The sequence below is a fragment of the Dreissena polymorpha genome, chromosome 7, assembly GCF_020536995.1.
Source record: "Dreissena polymorpha isolate Duluth1 chromosome 7, UMN_Dpol_1.0, whole genome shotgun sequence".
Taxonomy (NCBI): Eukaryota; Metazoa; Mollusca; class Bivalvia; order Myida; family Dreissenidae; genus Dreissena; species Dreissena polymorpha.
The window spans coordinates 108012303-108018919 of NC_068361.1; positions in this window are offsets into that span (position 1 = coordinate 108012303).

The following is a 6617-nucleotide window of genomic DNA, read 5'->3' on the forward strand; positions in this document are numbered from 1 at the left end:
TCCATACTTGATATTTATATTGTCTTCAATAATAACGATTATCACACTTTACCTTTAATTAGTAATTTCAAGAAATGCTCACTATATTAGCATTAGTGTAATTATCAACATCAATCAATATTTATGTTATAAATAGCGCACCAGATGTGCAAACATAAGCCGTTGTTGTATACAATTATAACGATTATCACACTCTACCTTTAATTGGTACTTACAGACGTGTTAATCCATTAGGGTCTATTATCAATTACTGTAATAGATAAGATCAATCAGCAGGTGTCATAAATAGGGCGTATTCAATATAGAAACGTACGAGTCACTTATTCGAGTGTCATACCCCTATTGCAATTATAATATATTTCATCACGCGGCATGTATTAAATTTAATAATTATGTTATAAATTTTTATTACCGTTTTCACCACGCGGCATGTTTTAAATTTAATAATTATGTTATAAATTTTTATTGCCGTTTACACCACGCGGCATGTATTAAATTTAATAATTATGTTATAAATTTTTATTACTGTTTTCACCACGCGGCATGTTTTAAATTTAAATTTTTAACACATTCATAGTACAATGGTAGCACAGTATTGTAGTGTATTCGTGTTTTAGAATAATGCACATGACGTAAAGAAACATGTGGGCCGTACGGTCCGCAAATCTGGGCCGTATTATCCGATAATCTGGGCCGAATGGTCCGCTAATCTGGGCCGTATCGTCCATGGTCCGTATTATCCGTATACCGTCAAAATGTGTCCACTTTGGTCAAAACGGCCCAAAGTCAGTTTAAAAGTTGGTCTAAACGGCCCAAATGTATAACAAAGAACTCTGTTAAATATTGTATTTATTTGATATACATTAGACGATGAATAAAATACATGTAACATAATCAAATAGGATTTAACTCCGACTATTCAAAAATTGAACGACGATGAATGACTTAATTTACATGAATTACGCCAACACATTGCAAGCTAGATTTACGTCTTTTTCTTTTCACGATATAGTACAAAAATGAGAGAGTCAACTGTTAAAGGGACTTTCAACCACGATTGACGAAAAAAAAAGTCCTAAAATACCATATTGTTTACAATTATTAGTTTATATTAATTAAAATATTACGACTGGTATATTACATTACTTAAAAAAAGTTCATATTTTCATCATATTCGGTAATACAATTTCGCGATGTGAAATCGAAAAGTACATCGCGAAAATAGGTGACATAACGATATACACACTCTAAATAACGCACGTAGATAGATCATTTCATATATAAAATATATACAATTCACTACGCATGCACAATTTGCATTCCTGGGTTTACCACGTGACGATGATAATCAATCTATTGGCGTTATTTATAGTTAACTGGTAGTTACCTGGTCCCGGTACCTGGTAGGCATACCCAGTAAAATTGATTACCAAATATACTGAAAATCAAAAACTTAACAATTTCTCTCAAGTAATGTTATATACCAGTAATGATATTTTAATCAATATAAACAAATAATTGTAAAAATACGGTATTTTACAACTTTTCTTTTCTTCTTCGTCGTGGCTGACAGTCCCTTTAACATAAATAACATCATATCCAAATGGACGTTACTCCAACTACCGAGTAATTCCGAGTTAGGGTTACGTTTTTTTTTCGATCGGGATCGGTAATGTTGAATAATATCATCCTAATTAACTGGAATTTCTTCTTATTGTCTCTTTGTCACGATTAGATTATCGACAGCCTAAACTAAACATCTATAGTTTTTATTCATGGACACAATGGGCATTATTACATGTCAATGTTGATTTTACGTGTTCAACATGATTATACAAGTTAAACTGAAATCTTATAAATTAACTTTAATTGAATCTTGCAATACAATTAATTAATGTGCGCGGTGTACAACACCTTTTACATGTGTTGTAGCAATCATTAAAGTATAACTTATTAATCAAGATACCAATTAACTTTAATTGAAAAATGATTGGAAATTAATTTAACTACGTGGTATATAACACCTTTAACATCTCTTGCACACAAATATATTACCCGTGAAATTTACCGACCACAAGTGTGAAAGAGACGTTAATTGTGACAACTGTATATTCAGATAATTAAAATAAAACATCATCTTATAACAAAAGAAGTTAAGAATTGCTATCAATTAGTTATTTACCCAGTTTTGTTATCAACGTAAAATACAGACGTCTGCCTGAATTTAAAATGACGTAACGCCAACGTCGATTAATAATGAAAGTTATGACACATCATCAATTAGTTTGAAGTTTTATGAATGCAGTAGATATTATTATGTTTATAAAACTAAATCCTTTTAAGTTGTAATTACAATATTAACTATCCAAATAACGAATTAAAAAAAAATATATATCTCACGAAATATCTTTCTAAGATACAGAAAATAACCGAAGAACATGTAACAATTTTTTTTTTGATTGGGGTCGTGAGGTCACAATAAACTAAACATTTCCCTATATAATCCAATTTAAAAGCAAAAACTTTAAGCGAAAAATCATGCACCATTTTGCATAAAAAGATCCCCATACAAGGTTTTGTGAAATTCTTAACGTTACTACCAGATTTTCAAAAATAATTCTTAACTCTGAAATTTTATTCTTAACGTTACTACTAAGTTTTTGAAAATAATTCTTTACTTTTTTAAATTACCTGAAAATAAATAATAATGGGTGTCATCGTATAAGATCTTTTCTATAATATCTTTCATAACATTCAACTTCGGCTCGCTTTGCGTAAAATATGTTAAAAGCGTGTTTTTTGCACACTTTGCAGTTTTTTAGGACGTCCTCTGGGCGCAGCCATTTTTTTGACAGATAGCACACGCCGCTTTTATTGGAAAAAATGCGCTTCGTTAAACAAACCCGATAACCATTCTATATAAGTACCAAAAAGGTCTTTAATACGCTAAAAGAACTCAATAAAAATCGATACGAACCGATGGAAAAATAATATTCGTAACTTGATTTTGTAATTCTTAATTGTACGACCAGATTTTAAAATAAATACGTAACGAACTTGAAAATAATTCTTAATTACGAAAATACGACTCTTATCTGGGGCTCTGCCCATACCATACTTTTTCTTAAAGGGCATTCTGAGCTGAATCGATTTAAGCAATACAAACGATGTGCCATGTGAAAATAAGGAAAGAACTTGACACAAATCAAAGTCGACTGGTGTTCACCTTCTTTTTTCCTGTCGATTTCAGTGGAATCAGTCGACTATTTAGTATAATGTTACATAAACAAACAATTCAAAACGGACGCATAGGTCTGCTACTAAAACTGGTTAACTCAAACCGGTAGGACGCATTTAAAAAGAAAGGAGTTTCAACCATTTTTCCATAAACATTTCAGATTTTAAAACTGATATGTTTTACTGGTTTAAGAGCGTTCATCTATATAATAAAGAATGAAAACATTGAATATACTGTAAACTTAAGTCCTTTTTCTACAAAGATCTATGAACGGAAGGCTAATTTTCTGATTTGTACTATGGTCTTGTTTGTTTTGCGCTTTTCAAGGTTTAATTTTTACAGTAAAGTTATGAGTATTGTATCATTATGAGATACCAAAGCATTTTTTCTATGTAATGCATTCATTCATATAACTTGAATACATCTTATGGGTTTTTTTGCTATTGTTTTTTTCCCAATTGTGGTGATGTTTTTACAATCATAATATGTTAAATATTGCGTGCAAACGTCGTGTTTGTTAAGCTAGATATTGCCATTGTACAAGGGAATGCAATATTTCACAACCTATTCGTTTCAAATCACATTGTCGTTATCAAATTTAAATGTAAAAATCGTACATACTGATTAAATGTAAATTTCTTAGTTGGTAATGCGTTTTTTTATAGCGAACAATTATTTATAACATGTTGGTTAGTTTCTGAGATTGATTAACAATTCCAAATGGCAAACACATGTTTGTGAAAAGTACAGCAGCGATAACAGTACCGTTAGGTGGCACAACATTTTGGTTTAAACTCTTTAATATAAATTACTTCATTGATAATGCGGTTTTCTTAAGCGAACATTTATGTAAAAAATGTTGTTCTTTTCTGAGATTGATTAAACATTCCAAATTGGCAATTACGCATTTGTTAGAAGTACAGCAGCTATACCAGAAGATGGCAATACAATTGGTTTAAGCGGTATTAAAGGGACCTATTCACAGATTATGGCATGTTTTGAAGTTTGGCATTAAATAAATTCTCTAAATAGATAAATGTAAATATTGGAACTTAATATATCTTGTATAAAACAAGAATAAAATTAAATAAAACAAAGTTATCTATAACGGGGCTCGAACCACTGACTTTTGGACATTTATTATTGGAGATTTCCTTTGTCATTCACCATTTAGTGCTTTTTGGGGGTTGGCTGTCATAATTAAGGATTATATAATAATCTTTTTTTTTTATTTTCGGCAAGCAAATGTACAGTTATTATGTTGCTATATTTTAGGTCTGAATCAATATTTTATTAACAAAGTACGTATCAATACTAAATATTAATGGGCTGAAAATCGGGAGCATACAAATACTTAGCAACAAAGAGCAATTTGAATTTATGGTGTTAAAAATAGCGATGTTCCACTGCTTTTACACATTGATTTACACGGCACTGAAAAGGACTCCAGACATTCAAGCAGATTCAAAACAGCCGCGCTCTGGAAAAACAGGGCTAAATGCATAGGCGTGAAGTATCGACCCAGATTAGCTTGTGCATCCGACGAAGGCTAACCAGGGAAGGCTCTTTCCGCATAGACAGGCTTTTCGTTAAAAAGATGCATTTTTAAAATGAAAACTTCCATAAAAGCGTCAAGTGTCGTCCCTGATTAGCCTATGCGTTCTGTAAGGACTCAAGACCATATCCATCCGATGCCCATCTAGGTGACGGCTTATCCGCTAGTGGCGTAATGTCGGCTGGCAAACGGCTTGTTCCAATATATTTACCAATTTTACCAGTTTATTATTACACTCAGCACATTAACAAATGCGATATGAGGTATAATAATACAAATACAGATACAAAATGCAGTGCAGAATGCGGGTATTTGAACATATTAAGATGTTTCGAGCGCGGTCATACTGCACACAAAATAGTATGTGCCGGATTTAAAGATGAAGGACCACTGTTGGCGTGATGTTGGCTAGCTGACCGCTTGTCCCAAGATATTTTACGATGCAGTACCGCTATTGGCGTGATGTTGGGTAGCTGACCGCTTGCCCAAAAGTATTTAACGATGCAGGACCGATGTTGACGTGATGTTTGCTATCTGATGGCTTGTCCCAAGATATTTCACGATGCAAGCCGCTATTTGCGCAATATTGTTTGGCTTACGCCCTGTCTTTAGATGTTTAACGATGTACGACCGCTATTGGCGCGGTGTTGGCTGCCTGGCGGCTTGTTCCAAGATATTTCACGATGTATGAACGCTATTGGCGCTATGTTGGCTGGTTGATTTCTTGTCTGAAGATATTTTTAAATGCAGTGAGCTTTTGGTGTGATGTTTGATGTTGGCTTTTTGTATGATGTTCACCGGTGAAGGACCGCAATTATGAAATGCATGATTCGTTAATTATTTATTTTCCCAAATGTCAATGTACAAATTAGATATGTTTGCGTCATATCACAGGAAAAGCTTCGATTGTAATCCATTCGATCGTTTTGGTTGTTAGTATCTTCCATTAAGCATGCACAATTTAAGCACGACCCAAATCCTTATCATTGTTTCGGCGCGTTTATTTGTTGTTCGGGGCATTTACTTAACCCGTCATACGTGAAAGAAAACATGCCTAAACGATCAGGCAGAAATCAGCCACTATGGGAATGAGCTGTGAACGAAGATTCAATCTTGCACCAGAATACTTGCTCGAGAACATTGGCAATTTTATGCAAAGTTAGGGGAGACGAGAGGGGTTATTTGCAGATTCAGCGAATATTTTAATATTAATGTCCGTTGTATGAATATTTCTGCGGCCTCGACATAGTTTTCTAACGTTGTTTTCATGCGTAAGAACGTCTGTAGAAACACAATTTCTTAGAGCGAATACATCTTCTACACTCTGTAGAAACACAATTTCTTAGAGCGAATACATTTTCTACACTAACAACAACAAATAAATTTAAATTGACGCAATCAATATGGAAACAAACTATATAAATATATCCATCATGTTTTAGCTTATGTTGTCATGTTTTTATGGGGAACGTTTGGGGCTTGTCCTAAACCGGTTTCCGAACCCGTAACCTTTTAGAGCAAAGTCTATTGCGCTACCAATGGGTTATTCGGCTCGATCGGTCATTGACGGCTCGGGTACTACTTACATGTACCCCGGGTACTATTAAGTATAGTTACAAGTACCCCGGGTACGGCAAATATACTTTAACGTACCCGGTCGATATATTAGACTGTAACCGAGTTGTATTCCCGCCCAAAATCCGATGTCGTAAAACGCGCAACATATTACCGTAAAATGATACTGTTTATCTTCAACAAACTTCTCTTTCAACAAAACTGCACCAGCATGCTTTTTGATTATGAGTTTCGATAATATTGGGGCCA